This window comes from Triturus cristatus, chromosome 7, assembly GCF_964204655.1.
Source record: "Triturus cristatus chromosome 7, aTriCri1.1, whole genome shotgun sequence".
Taxonomy (NCBI): Eukaryota; Metazoa; Chordata; class Amphibia; order Caudata; family Salamandridae; genus Triturus; species Triturus cristatus.
In genome coordinates this window covers 1,684,408,670-1,684,434,211 of record NC_140590.1, presented here as the reverse complement: position 1 = coordinate 1,684,434,211, position 25,542 = coordinate 1,684,408,670, and the positions used below count along the sequence as shown (strand labels likewise).

The 25,542-nt window shown below is 47.0% G+C and overlaps 1 protein-coding gene across 1 annotated transcript in view; it reads left to right on the top strand.

The window, feature by feature from the left end:
• The first annotated feature begins 1,782 nt into the window (after window positions 1-1,782).
• Window positions 1,783-25,542, top strand: part of PIANP (PILR alpha associated neural protein) — a 226,398-nt gene continuing 202,638 nt past the window's right edge. The window contains exon 1 of the mRNA XM_085619832.1: window positions 1,783-2,765. The gene's annotated coding sequence lies outside the window, so the exon portion shown is untranslated. The remainder of the gene's footprint in view (window positions 2,766-25,542) is intronic.

Below are 25,542 nucleotides of genomic sequence, written 5' to 3'. Positions count from 1 at the left end.
AGGTCCGACCAGCGCAAGGCTGACCGGCTAATGGCTGACTGCGGATTGGTTCCCCGCAGTTCGGCTGGGCTGGTTGGCTGCTGGAGGGAGGGCAGAGCTGGACAGACCGGGGAGGCTGAAAAGATAAGCCATGCCTAGTACCCCCTGGGCTAGTACGCCGAGTGAGTTGGCCGGGACGGGAGGCTAGGCTGGCCGGTGTGGCAGACTGGCTCGACCTGCCGAATGAGGGCTAGACGGGTAGATCCGAGAAAAAAAAAAATAAGGTGAATGAAGAAGTGCATCATGGAGTGAAGGGCTGATTTAGGGATGCTTGGAGCAGGGCATCCCCTAGAGGTGGAGAGGTATAATTGCACCAGAAATGCATTTAACCTGGTTATTTCGTTTTAGGTGGACTGAAAGTCACATGTGTAAAGTGAAGTACCTGTGTAAGGTGATGTTATGCTAAATGGAGTTATGTTGCTGGACTTTCCTGCTAGGGGGTCTGGCTGTATATACGTTATCCTGTGGTTTCATCTGTGATGCCTTTAGGGGATGTAATTGCAATGCATTCAAATTATCAACCAAGGTGATGAGTACTGTCATTCCAAAGTGTGCGTAAACATGGATTCTTGCGGCTGCGCTTAGGTGAAGACCCCAGACTGCTAGCCCTTAAGATATAGAGGTGCATACTTTATGGTCAGTAGGAGATGCTCAGTCAGGGTCATGTGTCACCAAGGCAGGTGTACCCCTTTTTAATGCTTGTTGAGGTAATGGGGTGGGTCGCCACTGGGATGGTGCCAGTGCGCAGGGCCCTCGCTCCAGGTTATGTTCAACTATCTGCATTGGGGGCAAGTTGATGTGCATACATGGGAGTGGTGGTATTAGACCCACCCCCCCTGTGGGAGGGGTGGAGATGTTATGCAATGTCACAAAGTAATTCCAACCGCTTATGTATATTTGTAAATTGGTGCATAGTATTGAGTAGTGTGTGTGTGTCATAAATGTACTCTTACTTTTATAAAGCAAAGTACAGACTCGACAATCAATTATTGAGTGTTATTTTTGTGCATTTGCAAATGGCGATTACTAGCCCACACCACCTCCCTTGAGTAAGCCTCAGACTGCTCTGCAACGCTACCCTCCGAGACTCAGGCGCTACAATTGGGTGTTTGGTTCCCAGTGAAGGACAAATGTAGTCATGTTATTTGTGCAGGCCTCACAGATGCTGCCTCGTTTTCCAATAGTTATGAAATGCCTGGGGCTGTCTCATATGGTGGAAGAGATGTCCCCGTGTGTTGGTTATATGTTAATGGGCGCCAGTGCGCGCCTCTTTTACATTAATAGACACAGGGGTGTCTCGTTGTGTATTACAATTCAGGGTGTGCTGTCCATAAGTTAAGAGGTGCAGGAGATGCTCGTGCGATGGCTGTACGTTTATGTGCGCCAGGGGCTGTCTCATATGTTGTAAGAGATGATTCCGACTGTTATGTGCTATTAGACGCCGCGGGTTGTCTCTTGTGCTGTCAGCGCTTTTTGTAAGCTGGCAGGGCTGTCTCGTGTTGCACGAGATGTCAGGGTGGGTGGTTATAAGTTAATAGCTGCAGGAGCCGGCTCTTTTGCTGTCAGAGATGTCACGCACCGATGCTCGTAAGTTAACAGGTGCAGGAGCCCGTCTCTTGCGGGGCCTCGAGGGGCCTCCCCCCTGCCCTCCCCGCCCCGGCAGCGCTAGAGTTAAACCACGGATGAGACGGTGCTCTTCGGTCTGTGGTACAGACACAGGGGCTGGACCAGTCTGTGCAGCATCTCCTGCATCCTGCGCTCCATCCTTCGCGCCAGTGGCTGGACCAGTCTTTGCAGCATCTCCTGCATCCCGCTCTCTATTCCTCGCTCCAGGGGCTGGACCAGTCTATGCAGCATCTCCTGCACCCTGCGCTCCATCCCTCGCTCCAGGGGCTGGACCAGTCTGTGCAGCATCTCCTGCATCCTGCGCTCCATCCCTCGCTCCAGGGGCTGGACCAGTCTGTGCAGCATCTCCTGCATCCTGCGCTCCATCCCTCGCTCCAGGGGCTGGACCAGTCTCTTGCATCTGACTGTCCATCCTTCGCTCAAGCCCTGCTGAGCGCCTGCATCCTCGCTGCCACCTCTGTTTATCTCTGCACCCTTTCCCCACTCCTCCACGACCCTATCCTCTGTCCCTACCTCCAGCGCCCCTTCCACCTCTTCTTTAATACCTTCTTCCCGATCTCTGTCCTCTCCCCCTACAACTTCCACCCGTCCCAGGACCGTCACCTTTGGCCCTACCTCCTCTCCACCCCCTACCATCGACCATTCGTTCACACTCCCCCTACCTCTCCCTAAACCCAGTACTCTTTCCCTCTCCACTTCTGCCTCGCCCATATACCCACCCTACCTCTACTCCTGCGTTTTCCTCCTCTGTCCATACCTCCACCCACCCCGACCTCTGTTCTCTCCACCTTGACTTGACTCTTATCCACCCCTTACTTGACCCCCGGCTCACTCCACCCTACCTCTCCCTTCCCCTCCACCCAGACCTCTACCCTTACTCGACCGCCCTCATTCCTACATTCGCCCCTACGTCTGCCTTTCTCTCTACCCAGAGCCCCACTCTGTCCCACCGCCTGTACCCCCAGATTCGCTGTCCCTTCCATCCATTCTCCACTCCCTCTGCCCCCTCCCCCTAGGATGAAACAGAAGGGGGGCTGGCGGTCGCTCGCCCCCTCTGCAGCACCCTTCTGCTCCGAGAGGTCTTCTGTCTCCTCCAACAGGTGCGTGGGCGTCCCTTCTTGGGGTGGGGCGGGAGGGGCACGGACGCAACGATGACAGGGTTTGTTTTCTGGGGATGCTATTGTAAATATGGCTGGGTTTGGTTAAATCTGGGGGCGGGGGGTCACTGCTGTAAATATTGGGGCTGGCTGGCGTGAATGAGGAGGGGGTGAACCGGGCACATCTCCGCTTTGACGTGTCGCGCGTGCCACTGCAGCCGCCACTCTCTTATAGTGAAGGTGTGGCCCCCACCGGCACCCCTGAAGGGACCTGTTGGGTTCTGCGCGCCCCCGCCGCCCTCTCTCGCACGCGCCGTGACCCCGTGTTCGCCTCTGGGCTGGTAGCCGCCTGCGTCTCCGTCCTCGGTGGGGGCGGGAGGGCCAGGGGGCGTCTTGTAAATACACCGAGCAGCGATGCAGCGACGTGCTCAGAGGGTCCCGGAGGGGCGGGGGTTGGGGGGCAGTGGATGAAGGTAAATCAACAAGGCTTACGGGAGGGAAACGAACAGAGGTGGCAGGAGTGGGAGGGGGTGCAGAGAGGCAGAGGAGAGCAACCAGGAGGGTGGGGAAGTGAAGTAGAAAGAGGGTGCGGCAGAAGCAGAGAGAGGGAGAAAGAGCGAGAGACAGGAATGTGGAGCGAGAGACAAGCGGGAAAAGAGAGGCGGGTATGAGGAGAAAGCAAGAGAGGAGCACACGGGTGGCTCAAGGATAATGAGAAATAATCGGGGAGAAGAAAGGGTAACTTAAAGAGAAGGGATACACTGGGAGTTGTCCTGGAGAGACGGGAGAGACGAGAAGAAGCAGCAGAAGACAGAAAAAGAGAAGCGAGAGCCCGTCGAGAGAAAGAAGAGAAGGCAGACAGGGAGAGAAAGAAGGGGTGGAAAATTGAGAGACAGGAAGATAAGACAGGAAGGCGAATAGAAGTGAGAGAAGTGGAAGTGAAGTATTGGGAAAAAGAAAGAGAAGAACCGATGGGAGAGGAGAGAAAGCACATATAAGCCTAAAGAACGAGGGAGAGAAGGCCAAGGCATCGCAGCAGGGGGGGGGGGGGCAGAAGCTGGGAGAGTGGAGAGGAAGAAGGTGGGGGGAGGACAGAAAGGGAGTGAGGAATGAGGGAAACAGAGTGAAAGAGGAAGAAAAGAGAATAAGGGAAGGGAGGAGAGGAGAGGAAAAGAGACAATGCATAAGTTGGCAGAAGAGTTGAGAGAGACAGGAAAGAGGAAGGAAATAGAGGAAGAGGGGGAATGAGAGAATTAAAAGGGAAGAGGCAGGTGAAGGCAGATGCTGTTTGTCTCATGTGGTTTTCGGTCTCTGCTTCGCTTTCTCTGGTGGTGTTCACTCTCTGGTATTTATTTCTCCGACTCCAATGCATCCTTTCCTTTGCTGCTATCCTTTCTGTAATATTTCTCTGTCTCCGGCATTTATCTCTAAAGTTTGCCTATCTCCAGGGAGTGTGTTTCTTTTTTCTTATTCCGGGGAATCGCTTGTTTAAGGCTTTTGCTATCTCCGGTGTTTTTGGACTTTGTCCAAGTTATTTTTCTTTCTCTCGTGTTAACAGACTTTGGAGTGTCACTCTAACTTGTACTTCTATCTCTGGTATTTGCCTCTCTAAAGTTCCTCTCCGGCTGCTGTTTTGCTGGGTCTGGTGTTTATGCTTTGCACGATGATGTTTCTCTGTCTCATACGTTCCCTATCATTTGTGGTTCTGCCCCTCTGATGTTTCTTTGCCTCTGACATTTCTGTCTCGAGAATTTCTCCATCACTAGGGTTCTCTGCAGGGCACACATGCTAAGGAAAACAGTGCAGGGGGTAATTATCATATGCAATTCACAACAGCAATGAAAGTAACGTCACAGGAAGTGTCACGCTCTAATAATCACCCTCATTTTTAAAGGCCAGGGGTCTATTTTACAAAGACCAAAATGGCATAATCACAAAGGAACGTGAAAAGAACATGTTTAGGATTTACTGCTACCCATCGATACAAGTAATAATGCCCAAAAAGCAGAAGGTCAAGGTGTAACAGAGTTCAGGAATGGCTCAAGGTGACAATATTTTTTAAATCATGATGTGGAACTTTGAAATTACATTTTAATCTTCCTTTAGAAGGTAAAACACATGTTTTCGTGTATTATTTAAACATTCAATTTGCTGTTAATACCTATTTGTTTCCCGCTATTGTTCTTTATTCAGCTTCAAAGTACAAATATACTTCCATTTGCAATTCTTCAAGCGATAGAAGGGCTAACTGTCCAGCTCTCTTCCTCAGATAAGAGTTTGAAACAACCCTCCTCTTGAGCCATATTCACAAATAAAAGCTGCGGCCAGTGGGGTGGAGGTTTACAACCACGCATCCTAAGGCCAGGTTACACACTTAAATGTGTTCAACTGAAAACAGCTGCAGTGCTGGCCGCACAAGGTAACATATCTTAGCCTGGGACTGTAGAGCAAAGAGTTCCCTCTCTAAAAAAAAGTGGACTCTGTACGGCATACGCCAAGTTCACCCTGACTTGTACCTTTGCTCTCCGGTGCTTCCCTGTCTTTGGCCTTTCACAGTTTCTAGTGCTTCTCAGCGTGTGTTATCTGTCTGTCTTTGTTAGCTCACTTTCCTTGGTGTTTCATTTCTGTGGACCTTCATCATCTCTTATGTTTCACGTTCTCTTGTGTTTCTCAATTTGATGTTCCTCTGTGCCTTCTGATTTGCTGTCACCAGTTTCTCATGTTCCTCTGTGCCTTCTGATTTGCTGTCCCCAGTTTTTGTTGTTCCTCGGATCCTTCTGATTTGCTGTCACCAGTTTTTGTTGTTCCTCGGTTCCTTCTGATTTGCTGTCACCAGTTTCTCATGTTCCGCTGTGCCTTCTGATTTGCTGTCACCAGTTTCTGATGTTCCTCTGTGCCTTCTGATTTGCTGTCACCAGTTTCTTATATTTCTCTGTTCCTTCTGAATTGCTATCAGCTGTCTCCAGTTTCTGATGTTCCTCTGTGCCTTTTTATTTGCTGTCACCAGTTTCTGATGTTCCTCTGTGCCTTCTGATTTGCTGTCACCAGTTTCTTATGTTCCTCTGTTCTTTCTGATTTGCTGTCAGCAGTTTATGATGTTCCTCTGTGCCTCATGATTTGCTGTCACCAGTTTCTCATGTTCCTCTGTGCCTTCTGATTTGCTGTCCCCAGTTTTTGTTGTTCCTCGGTTCCTTCTGATTTGCTGTCACCAGTTTCTCATGTTCCGCGGTTCCTTCAGATTTGCTGTCATCAGTTTCTCATGTCCCTCCGTGCCTTCTGATTTGCTGTCACCAGTTTTTGATGTTCCTCGGCTCCTTCTGATTTGCTCTCACCAGTTTCTCATGTCCCTCTGTGCCTTCTGATTTGCTGTCACCAGTTTTTAATGGTCCTCGGCTCCTTCTGATTTGCTCTCACCAGTTTCTCATGTCCCTCTGTGCCTTCTGATTTGCTGTCACCAGTTTTTGATGTTCCTCGGCTCCTTCTGATTTGCTCTCACCAGTTTCTCATGTCCCTCTGTGCCTTCTGATTTGCTGTCACCAGTTTTTGATGGTCCTCAGTTCCTTCTGATTTGCTGTCACCAGTTTCTGATGTTCCTCTGTGCCTTCTGATTTGCTGTCACCAGTTTCTCATGTCCCTCCCTGCCTTCTGATTTGCTGTCACCAGTTTTTGATGTTCCTCGGTTCCTTCTGATTTGCTGTCACCAGTTTCTGATGTCCCTCTGTGCCTTCTGAATTGCTGTCAGCGGTCACCAGTTTTTGGTGTACCCCTGTGCCTTCGTATTTGCTATCACCAGTTTCTGATTTACCTCTGTGCCTGGTGATTTGCTGTCACCAGTTTTTGGTGTACCCCTGTGCCTTCGGATTTGCTGTCACCAGTTTCTTATTTACCTCTGTGCCTGGTGATTTGCTGTCACCAGTTTCTCATGTTCCTCTGTGCCTTCTGATTTGCTGTCACCAGTTTCTGATGTTCCTCTGTGCCTTCTGATTTGCTGTCACCAGTTTCTTATATTCCTCTGTTCCTTCTGAATTGCTGTCAGCTGTCTCCAGTTTCTGATGTTCCTCTGTGCCTTTTTATTTGCTGTCACCAGTTTCTGATGTTCCTCTGTGCCTTCTGATTTGCTGTCACCAGTTTCTTATGTTCCTCTGTTCTTTCTGATTTGCTGTCAGCAGTTTATGATGTTCCTCTGTGCCTTCTGATTTGCTGTCACCAGTTTCTCATGTTCCTCTGTGCCTTCTGATTTGCTGTCCCCAGTTTTTGTGGTTCCTCGGTTCCTTCTGATTTGCTGTCACCAGTTTCTCATGTTCCGCGGTTCCTTCAGATTTGCTGTCATCAGTTTCTCATGTCCCTCCGTGCCTTCTGATTTGCTGTCACCAGTTTTTGATGTTCCTCGGCTCCTTCTGATTTGCTCTCACCAGTTTCTCATGTCCCTCTGTGCCTTCTGATTTGCTGTCACCAGTTTTTGATGTTCCTCGGCTCCTTCTGATTTGCTCTCACCAGTTTCTCATGTCCCTCTGTGCCTTCTGATTTGCTGTCACCAGTTTTTGATGGTCCTCAGTTCCTTCTGATTTGCTGTCACCAGTTTCTGATGTTCCTCTGTGCCTTCTGATTTGCTGTCACCAGTTTCTCATGTCCCTCCCTGCCTTCTGATTTGCTGTCACCAGTTTTTGATGTTCTTCGGTTCCTTCTGATTTGCTGTCACCAGTTTCTGATGTCCCTCTGTGCCTTCTGAATTGCTGTCAGCGGTCACCAGTTTTTGGTGTACCCCTGTGCCTTCGAATTTGCTATCACCAGTTTCTGATTTACCTCTGTGCCTGGTAATTTGCTGTCTCCAGTTTTTGGTGTACCCCTGTGCCTTCGGATTTGCTATCACCAGTTTCTGATTTACCTCTGTGCCTGGTGATTTGCTGTCACCAGTTTTTGGTGTACCCCTGTGCCTTCGGATTTGCTGTCACCAGTTTCTTATTTACCTCTGTGCCTGGTGATTTGCTGTCACCAGTTTCTCATGTTCCTCTGTGCCTTCTGATTTGCTGTCACCAGTTTCTGATGTTCCTCTGTGCCTTCTGATTTGCTGTCACCAGTTTCTTATATTCCTCTGTTCCTTCTGAATTGCTGTCAGCTGTCACCAGTTTCTGATGTCCCTCCGTGTCTTTGTATGTGCTGTCACCAGTTGTCTGTTTTTGGTTCTTTGCTATCTAAGGAAGCAGTTGTTAATCTTTTTACTTCTGTGGACAACCTCTGAATCGTACCTGAAATATGAGGACCACAACTGAGTCAATATTGAAAGTCGGTGACCCCCACACTAAGCAAGTTCTACGATTGTAATCTCAAAGCAACACACAAAAATGCAGATGCAAATATACATCAAACAAATACACACATTTATAAATAGTTCATTTATTCCACAATTACGTATTGAAAAAATGACATTTTAATTTTAATGGGAAGGATGGTGCTTTTCCAAATTCAGTTTTCAATTCTCAAAAAATAAAGAGAGATGCTAAACTCTAGCATATCATTTTGCCTTTTTTGCTGTCTGTCTCGGATATTTCTTTGATGTGGTGCTAATTTTTCATTGTTCTGCTGTTTACCCAGTGTATCTCCGCTCTGTGTTTGTTGCTTAATATTATCCCTTTTTCCCCCCATCTCTGTTGTTTTTGAGCCTCTACCATTTATTAATCTCCAATGTTTCTCTGTCACTTGTATTTCATTTTCTCTGGTGTTTCCTGGTCTCTGATGTTGCTGTTAGCGACCTTTCTCGGTCTTTTTCCTTATCCATAGTTTTTCGAAGTCTTCGAAGTTTCTCTGTCTTGGGGGTTTGCTATCTTTGTTCTTTCTCGGTGTCTGTTCTTTTCCTGACGTTCGTCTGTTTCGAAATTTTGATTGTTTTGTTTTTCAATTGCAAGTATACTTCATTGATGTTCCTCTCTGTCTCACGTTTTGTTTTCATTAGTGTTACCTATTTTTACTACTTTGCTTCCTAGTTTTTTTATTGGTCATGTTTTCTCTCTCTGATATTTCACTGATGAGTCCCTGATATTCCTCTGTCCCTGTTACATGCCTGTTTTTTTTAGTCCTGTGCTTTGCTTCTCACTTATTGTTTCTCTCTTTGTGGTGTTTTTCGTCCCTTTACTGTCAGCGGCATTTCTCCGCCTCTGGTGTTTCTCTGGTTCTGGTGTTCATCGGTCTCTCTGGTGTTTCACTGTCTCAGTTGTTTCACTGACTCTGGTGGTTCTTTGTCTCTGTTTTGATTTCTTCTGGTGTTTCTTTGATGTATCTATGTCTTTGTTGTTTCTTACTTTCTGCTCTGCCCCATATCTGCGATTCCGCTTGATTCCTCTCCTTCCTTTCTTCAGAGTGACCCTCTTCTTACCTTCCATCCTCTGCATGCTTTCTTTTTCTGAGTATAGTCTCCTCTCAGTCTCATGCCTGTCTGCCTTAATCGCTCGTGTTGTAATACTGCACTTGGCTGACACACCATTTCACAGATCACAGCCTCGATTCTTTAAAACCCTATCCCTGCTCCCTAACACTACCTAATCTCTGCCAGCCTATTTATCTCACCAACCACTCACCTGAAACCATCTAGGCTCCCACTAATGATCAGCTTAAGTGGTGTAGTATAATCCATCACAAAGTAACTGGAATGAAATGCATGTTATGTGTTGTGGCGTGCAGGTGACTAATCACAATAATTAATAACAACCACTGAATTGATCACTAACCTTGGGTCCTGCTACTGTCTGTACAGCACCTCAAAGCCTCGTCAGGGTTAGGAAGTGCTTTATAAATACAATTACAATTTACTGATGGTATTTCTCTGTTTCATATTTTTCTTTTTCTGGTGTTTTGCTGCATCTGGTAGTGCTCTGTCTTTGACATTCCTTCCTCTCCGTCATTTCTTTACTGTTGGCGTTTGTGTGTGGCGAGACTCTTTCTTCAGTTTCCCTTTCTCATCTGTTGCTCTGGAGATTTACTATTTCTTGTGCTCTCCTTCCCCAGTGTTTGTCTGCTTTTTTTTGGTTTCTGCTTTATTTTTATGTTGGTGGACTCTTTTCCATGGTGGTGGATGATGCTCTGGTTCTGTGTTTTTGGCTGTCCCTCGTGGTTCTCTGTTACTAGTGTGAGTCTTTCTCTGGTGTTTCTTTGATTTATATCTGTCTGTTATCACTGTTGTACTGTTTTATGGTGTATTTCGGCCTTTGCAGTTTCTTCGTTTGGGCAGAGCCCCGTGCCCTCCCCGCTCGCCGCATCCGTTCTTTGTATGAGTCATGTGCATTGCTTTATCTGTTGTTGCTTGGTACCACATCAGCCAGCAGACTGACCTCAATCAGACGAGAAAGAGACAGGGTGTAAGGGAGAGAGACTGCTGGCCGGTTGAGTACCCAGCGATGGTCTCCGCCGTTCTCCAAGTCAAGAGACTGAAGGAGTGGGATCCCTGGTGAATAGGCACTGTCCTCAAAGACCACCAAAGTAACAAACCACGCCTGCAGAATGAAGACTGCATGGTAGCAACCTCACTACGGCGGTGCAGAGGTCAGACATTAGGGTGCCTAGCCTATTAGACCTAGGATAATACAATTTACTCTAAGGTCCTGATTACTATATTTGTAGATGGGACATTCCATCACGAACGTGACAGATATGACTGTCTGCAATAGTACAAGTGCCATAGGATATAATGAAATTGTAATTTAGGGGAAGGGATGTCCGTCACGTTTGTGACGAAGTAACCCTGTCCACCAAGATCGTAATAAGGCCCTAATTGGAGGCTTGGAGAGGTCTAAGCAGAGAACCTCTCCACCAGTAGCAGACAAAGGGGAGTCTCAATCTTTCTTCCAACTTCCCTATTTGGTAGGCGCCAAGGGGCACTTGAAACCACTACACCCTGTGCTACCCAGCGGACTCTAGAATAAGTGATTGGTCTTCCTCCGAGGGTCTCACCATTCACCGTCTTCCATTTCATCCATCTCGGAAGAGAAGGTAATCTTCTGCCACTGGGCCACCAGTAGCCTGCTGATGGGTTTAGGTGTCAAACCATTGGCGGCTGCATCCGTTGAGCATGCTTGATCAGCTAAGATTGCAGAAGCCGGGGCCCACGCTGTGTCAAGCCCATCCTTGCCACAAAAATATTTGGAACTGCATTTGTGCAAGAGAACATGTTGTTCTAGATTGTGCCAGCTACCTTTCACTTGCTTAACCACTCATGGCCTTCTCTATGCTTGTTTCTCCTGTCACCCAAGGTGAGCTGGTTCATTCCTTTGTTGGGATCCTGCACCCTGGAGCCCCTGAGAACAGCCACGGATCACCTACTCAGCACCTGGTGCCCTCCAGGTTGGCATGGAAGTCCATTTTTGGCCTGTGCAGATGGACAAGAGACCACACCTTTATAGGATTACTTCTCTTCGCTTAAGGTGAAGGTCTTTTTTTCGGAAAGGCCTTTCTCGCGTAGGTCTTGTGTATTGGTCACACATTCTTTTCCTTGGTGCCCCAACACTCCCACCTGAGAACAGCCTGGAGCCCTGTGGTTCTGGTGTCCTGTACCCCACTTGTGGGCCCTTGCTCAGTGCAAGTTTTTTTATATCTGGGAAAAGGCCAGCCTCAGTGAAATTTTAGGGTGCACTAATTAAACTTTAAAGGGGTGGCATCATTTTGCATTACATCACTGAAACTACGCTCCTTCCCTGTACACAGCAAGAGAAAGGCAGCTGGCACATTCTAGGACAATATGTTCAGTTGCACAAAGGCTGTTCCAAACATTGGCACAAATATGCGTATCTGTCATGCTCAGTGGCTGAGAGCAGGGTGTCAGACATCATAATCACTTTATCAGAGTAGGCTTCCTAGTGTCGGACCGCTGCACTGGAGTTGTCTATTTCTGAACTTCTAAGATGCAATCTCCAACAGATCCCCGGGATGGGCCTAGGTCCTCGAGGGGGTACATGCACCAATATGCATGAATTAAGTAATTGTTGTTATATAAATGTTCCTTCGTAGCACTGAGAGCTGGGGTGCACACTCAGCCTGCATGTCAAATGTTTGCAAAAATATTTTTCAGCATCAGGAGTGTGAACCCTTCGGGGGTCTACAGGTGTCTTGTTTGCAAAGCACCACTCATCACCCACAGACCAACAGAATCATGGAGTGTTTTAACTGGCCCTTAAGACCCACCAAACACAAGGAATTCTCACAGAGGAAAACCATGTTCTCATATTTCCTAAGGCTGTAGAACAACCTTTCCTATATCTCAGACTCCCCGCACTCCTAGAAAGCTCCAGAGAGGAACTACATTTATTTTATTTATTTAAATTATTTTTCTAGCAGCAACAATGTAATGCTTTGCAATGATTTCCATAGCAGCAATGCCTGCACAGGCTAAAGATCCGCTTCTGCTTCTCCGGACTGAAGCCTCCATCCCCTCTTTGACTCATTCTTCCTTCGCCCCACGCCCTCCCCCCGTTTTGTTGTATCTCTCTCCCCCAGCTATGCAAACATTCCCATATGCTCGCTGTCATGCTCTATGCAGGATGCGTATTCGCGTTGCTATGTACAGTTCATCGCTGCTCTTTATGTCAAGGTCCGCGCTCTAAAAATATCCACAATTAAATAATGATGAAATGCTGTGAATACTCCGTGGCGTGGGGGAGCAAGCAGGGGTGAGACGCATCTATCGCGCGTCATACATGTATAGCGGGCGGTCTGTGGACAGTGGAGGCGCAGTCTGCCTCTTGCATAGTGAAGGGCTCAGTCTGTCTCTTGGATAGAGGAGAGCAAATCGGTCTCTTGGATAGTGGAGGGCTCAGTCTGTCTCCTGGATAGTGGAGGGCTCAGTCTGTCTCCTGGATAGTGGAGGGCTCAGTCTGTCTCTTATCTAGAGGAGGGATCAGTCTGTCTCTTGGAAAGTGGAGGATCCAGACTCTCTCTTGGATAGAGGAAGGTTCAGTCTGTCTCTTGGATAGTGAAGGGCTGAGTCTGTCTCTTGGATAGTGAAGGGCTCTGTCTGCCTCTTGGATGGGAAAAGGCTCAGTCTGTATTTTGGAAAGTAGAGGGCAAATAATGTCTCTTGGACAGTGGAGGGCTCAATCTGTCTCTTGGATAGTGCAGGGTTCGGTCTGTCTCTTGCAAAGTGAAGGGCTCAGTCTGCCTCTGGTTAGTGGAGGGCCCAGTCTGCCTCTAGTTAGTGGAGGGCCCAGTCTGTTTCTTGGATAGGGGAGGGCCCAGTTTGTCCCTGAGGCAGTGGAGGGCTTAGTCTGGGTCTTGGATAGTGAAGGGCACAGTATGTCTCTTGCACAGTGGGGGCTCCGTCTGTCTCTTGGCTAGAAGAGGGTTCAGTCTGTCTCTTGAATAGTGGAGGGTTCGGTGTGTTTCTTGGCTATGGGAGGGACCAGTTTGTCTCTGAGGCAGAGGAGGGATCAGTCTGTCTCTTGGAAAGTGGAGGTCGCAGGCTGTGGTTTGGCTAGTAGAGGACCCAGTCTGTCTCTTGGATAAAGGACGGTTCAGTCTGTCTCTTGGATAGTGAAGGTCTGTTTCTGTCTCTTGGATAGTGAAGAGCTCTGTCTGTCTCTTGGATGGGGAAGGGCTCAGTCTGTCTCTTGAACAGTGAAGGGCTCTGTCTGTCTATTGCATAGTGAAGGGCTTAGTTTGTCTCTTGGACAGTGAAGGGCTCAGTCTGTCTCTTGGCTATTGTAGGGCTCTGTCTGTCTATTGGAAAGTGAAGGGCTCTGTCTGTCTCTTGGACAGTGGAGGGCTCAGTCTGTCTGTCTCTTGGTTGGTGAAGGGCACCGTCTGTCTCTTGGACAGTGGATGTCTCAGTCTGTCTCTTGCATAGTGAAGGGCTCAGCCTTTGTCTTGGATAGTGGAGGGTCTAATCTGTCTCTTGGATAGTGGAGGGCCCAGTCTGTCGCTTGGGCAGTGGACGGCTCAGTCTGCCTCTTGCATAGTGAATGGTTCAATCTGTCTCTTGGACAGTGGAGGGCTCAGTCTGCCTCTTGCATAGTGATGGACTAAGTCTGTCTCTTGGACAGTGAAGGGCTCTGTCTATCTCTTGGATATGGAAGGGCTCTGTCTGTCTCTTGGGTAGAAATGGGCTCTCTCTGTCTCTTGGATAGTGAAGGGCTCTGTCTGCCTCTTGGACAGTGGAGGGCACCGTCTGTCTCTTGGACAGTGGAGGGCTCCCTTTGCACAGTGGACGGCTAAGTCCGTCTCTTGGATAGTGAAGGGCTCTGCTGTCTCTTGGATAGTGTAGGGCTCTGTCTGTCTCTTGGATAGTGAAGGGCTCTGTCTATCTCTTGGATAGTGAAGGGCTCTGTTGATCTCTTGGATAGTGACGGGCTCTGTCTGTCTCTTGGATAGGGAAGGTCTCTGTCTGTCTCTTGGAGGGGGAAGGGCTCTGCTGTCTCTTGTGTGGGGAAGGGCTATGTCTGTCTCTTGGATGGGGAATGGCTCTGTCTGTCTCATGGAGGGGGAAGGGCTCTGTCTAACTCTTGGAGGGGGAAGGGCTCTGCCTGTCTCTTGGATAGAGAATGGCTCTGTCTGTCTGGTCCTGAAGCTCTAGACGTTATTTGGAGGGGGTCTAAGTGACATATCCAGGGTCAGCCAGAGCCAGGGGGGTGCGTGCACCACAGACGTGCATTCAGATGGTTGGGCAATGAGGGGAGGCCAAAAGCAAAAAGTATTCTTGGAATTACAAGAAGCTCCCTCCAGTCATAGAAATATGGGAATAGAGGTCTCTTCTTCGACTCCCAACAGCTGCATCGGGTCACCAGGAGCGATGGGCGGCCATTGTGGAGACCTGGCCATTTGGAAACCCGAGGGTGCAGCCAGGCGCCTTTGCCCAGAGAGGAAGAGAAGGCCAGATCTCAGCTGCCCCCTTCCTCTATGCATATTCCATCTGGTGCTTTGGGTACCGATGCAAGGCCGCAGCGCCTCCGACCTGCAAGACAGAGCAGTAGAGATGGCTGTCGGGTGAAGGCGGAAACACTGTTAAGGCCGAGAGCCTCGGGGTGTGAAGGCGACGAGCAGCTGAGGCCGTGAAGGCCACAGTGGAGGGTGTTTCAGGATGAGCCAGGCCCTAAACTCAGCCACCAGCACGAGCCTCCTCGGGAATGACAGGTACATCCCACAGCATCCTGCTCATTGCCTCGACCGGCTTGTTGGGAAGCAAGGCCGCCCAGAAGCCGCAGGCCCTGCAATTTGTAGACTTTTAACTGTTAGGACTGCATTGTCCACATCTCAAAGCTCCACTTCACCGGCCTTATCCACAATGACTGCTGGCACAGTGATGCTTAGACCAGGTCATTGGAGCAGTCCTGGCACGGTTGGCCCAGAATGGGGGGGGAAGCCCCCTTTGCCTGCTCTTTGTGCCAGACTGTTGGGGAAACAACAATTTGGAACATTTGACAGGAATTATTAGCAATGGTGTTGGCCCTAAATGCTGCAAATGTTACTCTGCGGTGCCCGGTTCACAATCCTGGCCAGGCAAAGCTATTAACTGTAAATAGATTCTTCTTAGAAAAACAACAAGAAAGCCTGAGGGCGTGTCTTCAGCTTGGTTTGAGCATCTTTGAATCCATGAAGCAATGTCTACAGTGCATGAACCTACTGGGGCAGCTGAGCCCTGGGGAGGCCCTGATGTCTCCTCAAGAGGTTCAGCAGACCCAGGAGGTCTGACATGTCTCATCAGGAGTGTCACAGCACATGGGGATCCCTTGGATGCCCCTGTGTGCCGACACTGGTGTTTCATGGTGTCTTTTGTCCTGGAGAGGTCTTCTGTGTGCCCCAGGTCAACGCACCATCACACCACTGCAGGGGCTCCTACCCTCTAAGACCGGCAGAAAAGCAAGAGATGGTAGAAGGGACATGCAGTTGTGCACTCTGGGAACACAAACTGGTACTAGTTTGGGACCCGATGGCCACTGTTTGAGGGATGCAGGACAACCTAAAGTAACGGGAATTGTAGGGTATGAATTAACCATTAAGCATTGGTTGCCTATGGCCACCGGTCCAGGTTCTTCCCTCCTCTGGCCCTCTTTTCACTGGCTGACTCCTGACCCAGTCTCAGATACAAGAAACATTTGCACATCACTCAAGGGCCAGTAAGTTGACGTTCTAGGTGATATCCCTGTGTCATTCCTCGTGAATAAGTTCAACGCTCGGTGGGCCACAGATATTGCTAGGCCCGGGCACCCCTGGTACATGACTGCGGTGCCTACTGAAAAGGTGACGGACTGCTCGACCAAGGGGTGGGGTTTGTTCCATGTTCGCGAACAGAGATGTGCTGGATGGCAGATGCTGATGCGCGTATTGGGAGTCACTCATTCTAGCGGGCTGGCGGCAAGCGGAGTGAGACCCTGCGAGCAGGTCATCAAGTGGATTCCTTTTATGGACTTCACCCTCACAGCTCTCACACCGGTTGATGCAATAAGTGACTGCTGTTTAATGGGACTCCATCTGTGTCACTGGTGCAAGGTCCATCCCTTCCCTCCATTCATTCGGATGCTTACTACTTTCGTGGAGGTGTGGGGCAATGTTTGGCACCACAGCAGGCACAGTATCAGCTGTGAGGGTGCCCATTCAAGCTATCTTAAAGGCTCCAGGATGGCTGTGGTCCCTGGCAACCTACGGGTCTATTTCTGCCGCTTTGACCATCGTCTTCAAGGTGCCCTATATGGCTACACTTTATAGAGATATCTTTGTGTATCAGCTGTGTGAGTTAGTCACCTGCAAGGTGACCATATTGGCTCCTTATGCAAATGCAGAGTCATATATACCTCCCAAACGTAACAAGAGTGCACAGCGCAGCTAACATAGAGCAGAACATCAACAGGTGGCAAGAAGTCTGATGATGCCGCCGCCTCCATCAACTCCAGTTGGTACCCGCAGGAAGGAGCCGGCGTTAGCAGAAGTAATATGGCTGAAGTGTTGTTTCTGATTACAGAGGACAGAGGAACAACAGAACCCCAGGGGATGCAAATTATCCTCTAACCAATAACCATAACATTAGGAGATAAGATGTGAGTAAACTGCTTGATAGGACAGCTGAGGTGGAAGAGAGCATGCCTGAGGCAGAGCACGCAATAAATAGGCAAGCCACTATTTGCAAATGATCTAGGTGACTGCTACACATTATTCAGCAGCACGACTCACTGAACTTCAGGACAGATCAAGAAGGAATAACTTCTGCCTCCTGGGCTTAGCGGAGGGAGCCGAGGCATGTCGGATGGAGCTGTTCATAGAAAATCTGATCGGTATGGCTTCGGAGGATGATGCCCTGGGAAATGTAAATGTAGACGTTGCATGTAAGATGCTGGACATAGCCTGCCTCCTGGCACACCAGCTTAACTGATCACATGCCGCATGCTCCGCTTCACAGATGAAGTCTGGTAACTGAGTGTCCGCAGCAAGAAGACCACGTGAGTGCGTGATAAAGCCAGCAGGCTTTTCTTCTTCCTTAGATCAATATGATGCATTTAAGAGACAGTAGTGTGATTAGGGAATTGGGTACAATCCATTGAGTGCAGCTAGGCATAGGGTTGAATTTAAATATCGTAGGTGCCACTTTGAACCCGCAATACAGGTGCAAATATATTATTGGCTCTGATCCCACTAGAGAATTAGGGGCATATTTACAAGGCCCTGGCGCCACCGAAGCATCACTTTTTTTGGCGAACCGTTGGCGCTCTATGCAAGGCCATATTTACAAGGCCGCGCTAAGCCACTTTGCGTGGCTTAACATAGCCTTGTAAATAAATGGCCCTCTGCAATGCAGTTTTCTGCAGCAAAGGGGAGTGAAATGGGTGTTGCTGTGGGCGTTCCTAGCAACACCCATGGCTTTTTGACACTGCTCCAGATTTACATGGATCTGTAAACTAAGGCAGCGCCAAAAACTAACGCCTTTCAAAAAGAGGCGTTAACGTGGCTCACCGAGGAGAAATACTTTTATTTCTTCTAGTTTTTTTGCTATATGTGTGCTGCATTCTGTAGCACAAATAAAGGCAGCAAAATGTCATTAATGATTGTTTATGTGCAGGAAGGTGCCCCTTCCTGCATAAAACCTGCAACTCAGGCACCCTTGGACCATGGTGCAAGTGTGCCTGCGTTGGCGCTCGGCAGCTTTTTTAGCGCAGGGTTGAGCACAAGGATGTGCTGTATTCTTGTTAATATGGCGCATCCCTGTGTTTTAAAAATGATGCAGCTCAGCGCAGCAAAATTGCCTGCGGCATTGCACTGCTTCATTTTCATGTAAATATGCCCCCATTTTGTTTCTCCTCGTTGTTTGCTCTTCTAATGTCTGCTGCATTCTGCAGCACACAGAAGAAGCAAAACGTCATTAATGATTGTTTTGTGCAGGAAGGTGTCACTTCCTGCACAAACACAATCATCCCTGCAAACGCAGGCACCCTTGCACCATCGTGCAAGGGTGCCTGCGTTAGAGCTGTACAGCTTTTTAGACACCAGTGCACAGGTGAGCACAGGGATGCGCCATATTCTTGTTAATACGGCGCATTTCTGCATTTTAAACATGACGCAGTTCGGCGCAGCAAAATTGCTCGCGGCACAGTGCTGCGCCATTTTCATGTAAATATGCCCCTCAGTGTTTTTTCATTGGAGATCTTTGTGTTTCCAGTACTTGACACATTTACCTAAGGCCGAAATTCTACATATGTAAATGACCCGCATTAATGTAATGGTGTAAGTAGTATTCTGTCAGGTAAATAATTCTGCGTGTTGTATAATATGGGTTGGCTACAATAACACTGTGATGTAATGTTCGTTGCCTGAGTCTGCCACAGCATGGAGAGATGAGCTGACATCCCAAGAGAGGGCAGGCCAAGGACATCTCTATTAGTTTAATCATGTTGATGCTGGCCATTTGGCCCTGGGAGATTGCAGAGCGTTCACCTCTTGATGGGGTTTGTAGGAATGCAGAGTGATTGTTGGGTTTTTAGTGCAAGCAATATTCTAGATGACTCTGTGCTACAGATAGCTACCAGGTTTCTGTGAGGTTTGGGACTGGAGTCGACGCATGGTCTGTTTGCTGAGTCTGGTTACCAACACAATGCAAGTAGGGAGTGGGTTAATGTTGGGGTAGTGACTAACCCTACTACTAAAGGGTGCCTGAGAATGTACGAAAGGAACATTCCCTGATCCCGTTCAGGAAAAAGCTCAAGACAGTTCTCTTCCAGGAGGCCTGGGGCACGTAGTAACTTGCGCCATCCCCCACCTGGACTAAGGTAGTACCCTCTCACAGTGCTTAGAGACCGCATGGTGATAATGCGCATCACGAATTCCAATTAACATAACATAACATAACATAAACGCAGTGTGTTATCCTGTATTTGAAGTGGGAAGTAATTCAGACAGGACTGCTTCAGGAGCTGCACCTTTCGGGGAATGAATTCATAACACCAATCAGGAGATATGGTGGCTGCACTATGTTTTCCCTTCCACATTTCATCTGCTAGGGGTAAGTGTATTAATGGAGGCTAAACCTGACAATTATCCATGGCAATGACATGGATAGCGTGATCACTTTACGAAATGACATTTAATCATCAAGGTTCTACCGATAGAGGGTTTGGATTTTAACACTTGCATGGATGCAGTACTCAATGGGTTTTCACTTGAGATGCGCAAGGCTCCTACAGGATCTTGGGAAGGAAAAAGCATTAATTGAGATTTGGGGGAAGTTATCTAGTAAACACAGGGGCTCCTTAATCTATTATAACATGCACAAGTCTCATGTATGATTTGATCCACTGTTATCCTGGATCAAGGCCCAGGATATTGGGGTCTAAGTGTCTTCAGACCATTCTCTTTTCATGTGGTCTCTAGTCAATAGGTCTGAGTCATTGATTGGAAGTTGAAGGCATGGGCATTTCATGATCTGCATTTCAGGGTATAACAAATTGATTGGAGACTTAAATAGGTGGACTCTAGTAATTACATGGCCTGGGCGGAACTCGCAGAGTTTAACTCCGTGGAATTACAAAAAAACAGGGAGATGCAGCGAAATTACGCAAACGGGCTGAAATAGGCACGTCGCGCTGTGATTTAGTGTAGGAAGCTCGTTATGCACTGAAAAATCAGCACAAACGGCACCACATGGCACTCCAGAGTGTGCAGCTATTCGAGTTGATTTTTCTGCCACTCGAGTAGATTTTCTACTCGAGCTGCAATTTTCGGACCTCAAATTGTCACGTCTGCCCACATTGAAGAAATCTTGCCAGGTGCCCTCCTAGTGACCAAAAATCGTGCTAAGGGATGTCAGATCTCGCACGCACTTGCCAACTTATTGTTGGCAAGCTGCATACAAAAAATAACTTGGCCACATGGCGGTCGGCAGAATTTGGTCAGAGCTCCACGTTACAAGAGTAACTCGGAGTGGCCAAACATAACGCCTACCCCTAGTGATTACAACCCACTGGTCTACAACCCAAGAGGAAGTTTAGTTGACTTCACAGATGAGGAAATATGTATGCATGAGAGGTATTCCAGGGAAACACCAATACTACCAATGCTGAACCACAATATACCAACTGGGGGACAAGTCGGTGCATCTTGGTCTGTCTGGCAAACAGAAATAGGGCACACTCAACCATTCACATATAGAATCATAGATGGGTAGCTGTAAATAACAGGGGATGTTTTTACCAAGGGGTTCTGATTGACATAATGCCCCCAAATTATCTGCTCCTGCTTTCAACATGTATGCATGGGCAGAGGAGAATTGGAGAGCTATTAGCAACTTGGATTAAATAAAAGCAAAAACAATAACTTAATCTGGTGCCACCTGCCCCTATCACACTTTGTTCAATTGTACACCCCCTCCCATGAATTAAGAAAAATAGCTCTGGCCGCCTGCCATCCACCCACAACACCCTTTCCATACATCTGCCCAAACTCTCCTCCCTTAAGAAAATCAGAAACAGCGTCACCCGCTTTTTACCATCTCGCTCAGGTCTTTGGAAACATGGGGAGACAGGAGAAGGTGGGTGAAACCTCCAACTGCTGTTCTGCCGTCAAGCTCGCGTCTCTGAAGATACACGCGAGGCGATGTAACAAGGAAAAAACAAGAGCTTCCCCAGGGTGACATCACAACAGTGGTTAACTACTATGTTTGACTCCCCTTCTGATGTGAAATCAGTGAATAAATGTATTCCGATCGTTCATTCACACTAAAGGCTTTCAATGTAAGCCGTAGACAACAAAGTAGTCAATGGTACTGCATGAGGGCTGGTGACACAGGCAGACACCAGTAAGGAATTCCAGTTACATTAATAAGACCTTAAGCAGCTTCATATCAATGAAAGTGATATTAGGCGAATGTGTGTTTCCAGCAGAGGAATATGCATGGTGTGACGTATAATCTGAGAAGACCAGTTATGGAACAGGAGGTGTGTTTAGGGCTCAGCACGATGTTGCAATGGAAATCTCCAGGAAGTGACTTGATTGTCATAAATCTTCATCAGATATGTGCAGCAAACCTGCTCCCTCTCTAAATAACACTCTATAAGGAAGCAATTATTGTTTCCCGGGCTCTAGAAACCATGTAGGTGGGAAAAATACTAAGGGAGGGGAGAGGGGTCAATGACAACAAGGCCAGCACTGGACATTGAGAAGGCATTTGACTCATTGAGTTTGGACTGGCTTTGAGAATAATGAGCAGGATGGGATTCGGAGAGAGACTGAATAATTTGGTCACAAATTTGAATGCGGAACGGGTAGTCAATGGTAGACTGGCTCCTGAAAGTAATCTTAGCCAAGAGACCCCTCTTGGTTACCAGATGTGTCCTGTTCGAACCTCGAATAATTGGCAACATTACATAGGTAGTGAAACTTGGACCATGGCATACTAACAGGACAGTAACATGACCTTATAGCAATGTACACAGATCATAAGTTGACTATCAAAGATCTTGTGGTATGGGCCCCTCTCATTCAAAACATAACAAACAAAAACTCTCAGAGGAGCCACTGGAGAATGGATCAGACCCAAACAGTAGCAGAAGCTGTGTAATTGATGCTCTGATAGATAGATGTATGCAGTAAAAATTAACTAGCATTCAGCCTTAAAATGAAATAATTCTGCAGAGGAGTCAAGTAAGATATAAATATCAAACAAGCTACTTTTATTTTAATTTAATGCAAATAGGAAACAGATTTATTTTTATTAAAACACATATACAAGTAAGAAACAAATAAAGAAGCATATCTAACATTAAAGCATAAATTACACAAAAGAGATAACACGTAAAAAGTAAGTAAGTGGAAAAACACAGAAAGACTATGAAATAAATATAAGGCTTAAACACCAGAAAAACTCTAATAATTCAAATTTTTTATAGAGCAGTCTATATGTAGACATTTTGGCTTTGTCAAGCCAGCATCATCTGCTTCTCATCCCAGGAAGCACCCAGCTGACTTAATGAAAATTGCCTTAAAACTGAGCTGTTTCACTTCACCTATTAATTGAGCTGGGTGAAGATTGGAATTGGTCCCTACCATAAAGATGTATATATCGTTAAGGTGCATACTTACGTATAATAAAACACTGGTCACCCATTGAAGCTTAACGTCACATTATTTGTGTCCTAGACATTCTTGACACAATATTTTGTCCACATAATATATTTTCCTCAATATTTTGTCCAAGCACAAAGGAGTCAAGCCTTTGAGGCACTAAAGCTTATGATCTGTGGATGCATTTGAGCTGGGAAGATCCCGACAGTGGATAGGAGTGCATTAAGAATAGGAGGAGGGTAGGCTAGGAGCACTAAACATGTTGCTTTGTGGCTGGACTTTCCCATTATATCACATTCTTCCTTGGTTCAATCAAATATAATCTGCTCTGATGAAACTGATTGATTTCAAGAGAGTAAATTTTGGTCTTCCTATATAGAGGTTGGTGGCTCTCATAGACACTAGGAGAGGCTCAAAGATTTTGGTAGACTTTATCAGCCCAGGAGTGGTGAGCTTAGGTCTAGGTGGGCCAAATCTGTGCTAGATTTTCAGGATTTTACTATTTAAATGAGGTCCTTATAGATCAACAGTTTGTAAATGTATGTTATGGGGATATTCTGAAATTTGCAAGGGTCCAGCCTTCCTCATTCTATAAGGTGATACATTCAGCCCAGTTCATTGCTGTCGGTGCCTCCTGTGCTGAAATATTCCCCTACAAATTATAGATTTCAGATGTGTTAGTCCAATTAGTTCAATGGAAGTAAAACAAGATTACAAAACCCAGAATGCATTAGTCTATCACACCAAAGCCCAGGATTAGAAATGGTGACTCTAATGACATGGAGGGAGGGGATCACCCTTTGAACCTACTGTGAATGCTGGTCTATTTGCAGAATATATGCTTATTTAATTGAAAACACCCATCATGCATAGCAAGATGCATGTGTGCATACATTGTAGTATATTCAGGTATGCTCTGATTTTTTTAGAGACATTCACAGACCATCAGCTGCTCTTTCTTGTAATAAGGTCATAGGATGGGGGGATATATAAAATGCTGTGGCATGTTTACCCAGGTAGAACCAGATGGTAGAAAGACCTGGGTGAAGAGATAACAGCTGTTCAGTAGAGCCCATTGATGAAGCAGGAGTCCACTGCGTCTGAGTATAGCTGGCTGCATTGTGAATTCTTCCATATAACATACAATACGCTTTGGAAGTTATAAAACAGTGGGCGGCACCAAACAAATGCGCTATTTGTGTGGTCTGACCACATAGCGGTCTCCATTCATTTACAGTGGGAATGCCAGGAAGTACACAACTTCGCGGAGAGAGCTGTAACGCATCTAGTTGGGTTCGCAAACTGCTCAATAAAAGTGTGCATGGAGGCTGTGATGCCCACGCAGAAATGAGTAATATACAAAAAGCGTTGCTGTGGGTCAGGCGAACTGGGACAGAAAATAGGCTCAGGAACCAAAATAGCAGTGGCCCAATTAGTGAATTAGATAGCTAAAAAGTGGCCCACATTTGCAGATCAGGGCTGTTTTGAGCTTAAGATGAGGTGTATATGTGTTTTGCAAGGCATGGGTGAATGTATACATTTGTGCTTGTTGCAGGCAATGTTTGTGGAAATACCAGAGAAAACCAATGGCCCATTAAACTGTAAAACAGGTCCACGAAGAGCCAAAAAACAGCCCGCATACTGACCTGTGAGACTAGCCATTCGGGCAATGCGAGATTGGCCAATAGGTCAGTTCGACTCCGTAAGGGAGTTGGCGGTGACGCGGCTGAAGAAGGATGTCCAAAGATAGAACGTTGGCTTGGGATAGGTGCCAATGTGCTGTTTTTGAAATTGCCAGGGTGCAGTCAAATGGGACCATAACAGAGAACATATGGCAGGAATATTTAGACTGGATCCGCCTATAAGTGAAGGAGTCAGAGAAGGAGCAATCTGGCAGCAATATGACTAAGTGCACAGAACTTAAATATATATATTTTTTTTTTCTCTTTTTTTACGGAGCTTTATATAGCGCAAACTTGACCCGAAGGTATCGGGTATCAGAGCGCCTTACATAGCACCAGTTGCGTTACACAGTGATACATTTATTTTTGTTAGGCACGGGGAGATTAAGGGGCATATTATCAAGGACAGCGTTAAAAATTATCGCCGGTTTAGCAGCAGAAAACTGCCGCTAAAGCGGCGATAATGGGCTTGATAATATGCTCTATGGAATTCCAATTGAAGCTCAGGTTAGATGTCCTTTACATCTAACCTGGGCTTCAATTGAAATTCCATAGAGCCCATTATTGCCATTTTAGCGGCAGTTTTCTGCCGCTAAAGCGGCGATAATTTTATCGCCTGTCTTGATAATATGCCCCTAAGTGATTTGCCCAGACTCACAGGATGTTCAACGTCGTTGCCGAGACTCGAACCCAGTTCCCCAGATTTGAGGTTGAACGCCCCAGCCGTTAGGTCAAATCCTCTCCCCAAAATATATATTATTATCTCTGCCTGCGACAGGTCCAGATGAGAACCTGTCTGGAATTTGCGTCGCGATTGCTATGCAAAATTACGCCATTATGCCACATGGCTTGAATACATGACGTTTGAGGTGAAATTTTAGTGTGGAAGTACGGGGACAACTCAAATGATCAAAAAGCAAGCAGCAGCTTTTATAGGCGGCACTTGTATTTTTTTTAATTATATTTAGCGTAAAATGCATCTTTGCATCCAAAATGGACAGTTTTGCATTTTGTGTAATCTCACTTATTTTTGCAGATTTTCATTTCACTGTGCAAAAGGGAAATATGCAAATTTCGCCCACTCCCCTATTACAGATGCAGAATGTCGTGCTTTGGGAGGGGCGGCGGGGGCGGATATCTCGGTAGTATTGGACTGACAATTATAATGCTGTAAAAACGAAAGGGGATGTGTAGAACAATATACGTGATGGCGTCTTTATGTTCAGGCATGATGATCTAACGGCTCCAGGCTTGTTGATCGCGCTGCATTATTGTACTTTGAGTCCGCTTAACATCCATCAATCAAATGCTGCTTCATTCCCTGCAGCCAAGTGCTGTTCATTTCATCCAAATAACTTCCGGTGCCACTCTGTCGCTGTCATTTCAGCTCATGAGACCAGAATGAGCTCGCTACCTTCTCTTTAATGTGTCCTTTGACAAAATATCTTCATGAGGTGAGAACTAATGCAATGAAAATTATTTCTCTTGTAAAAAGCGAAACTACAAATCCTAGAATGCAATGCGCAGTTGGATAGAAAGCCAGGACTGACTGCAGGCTTGGTCAAATGTCATGGAGCCGC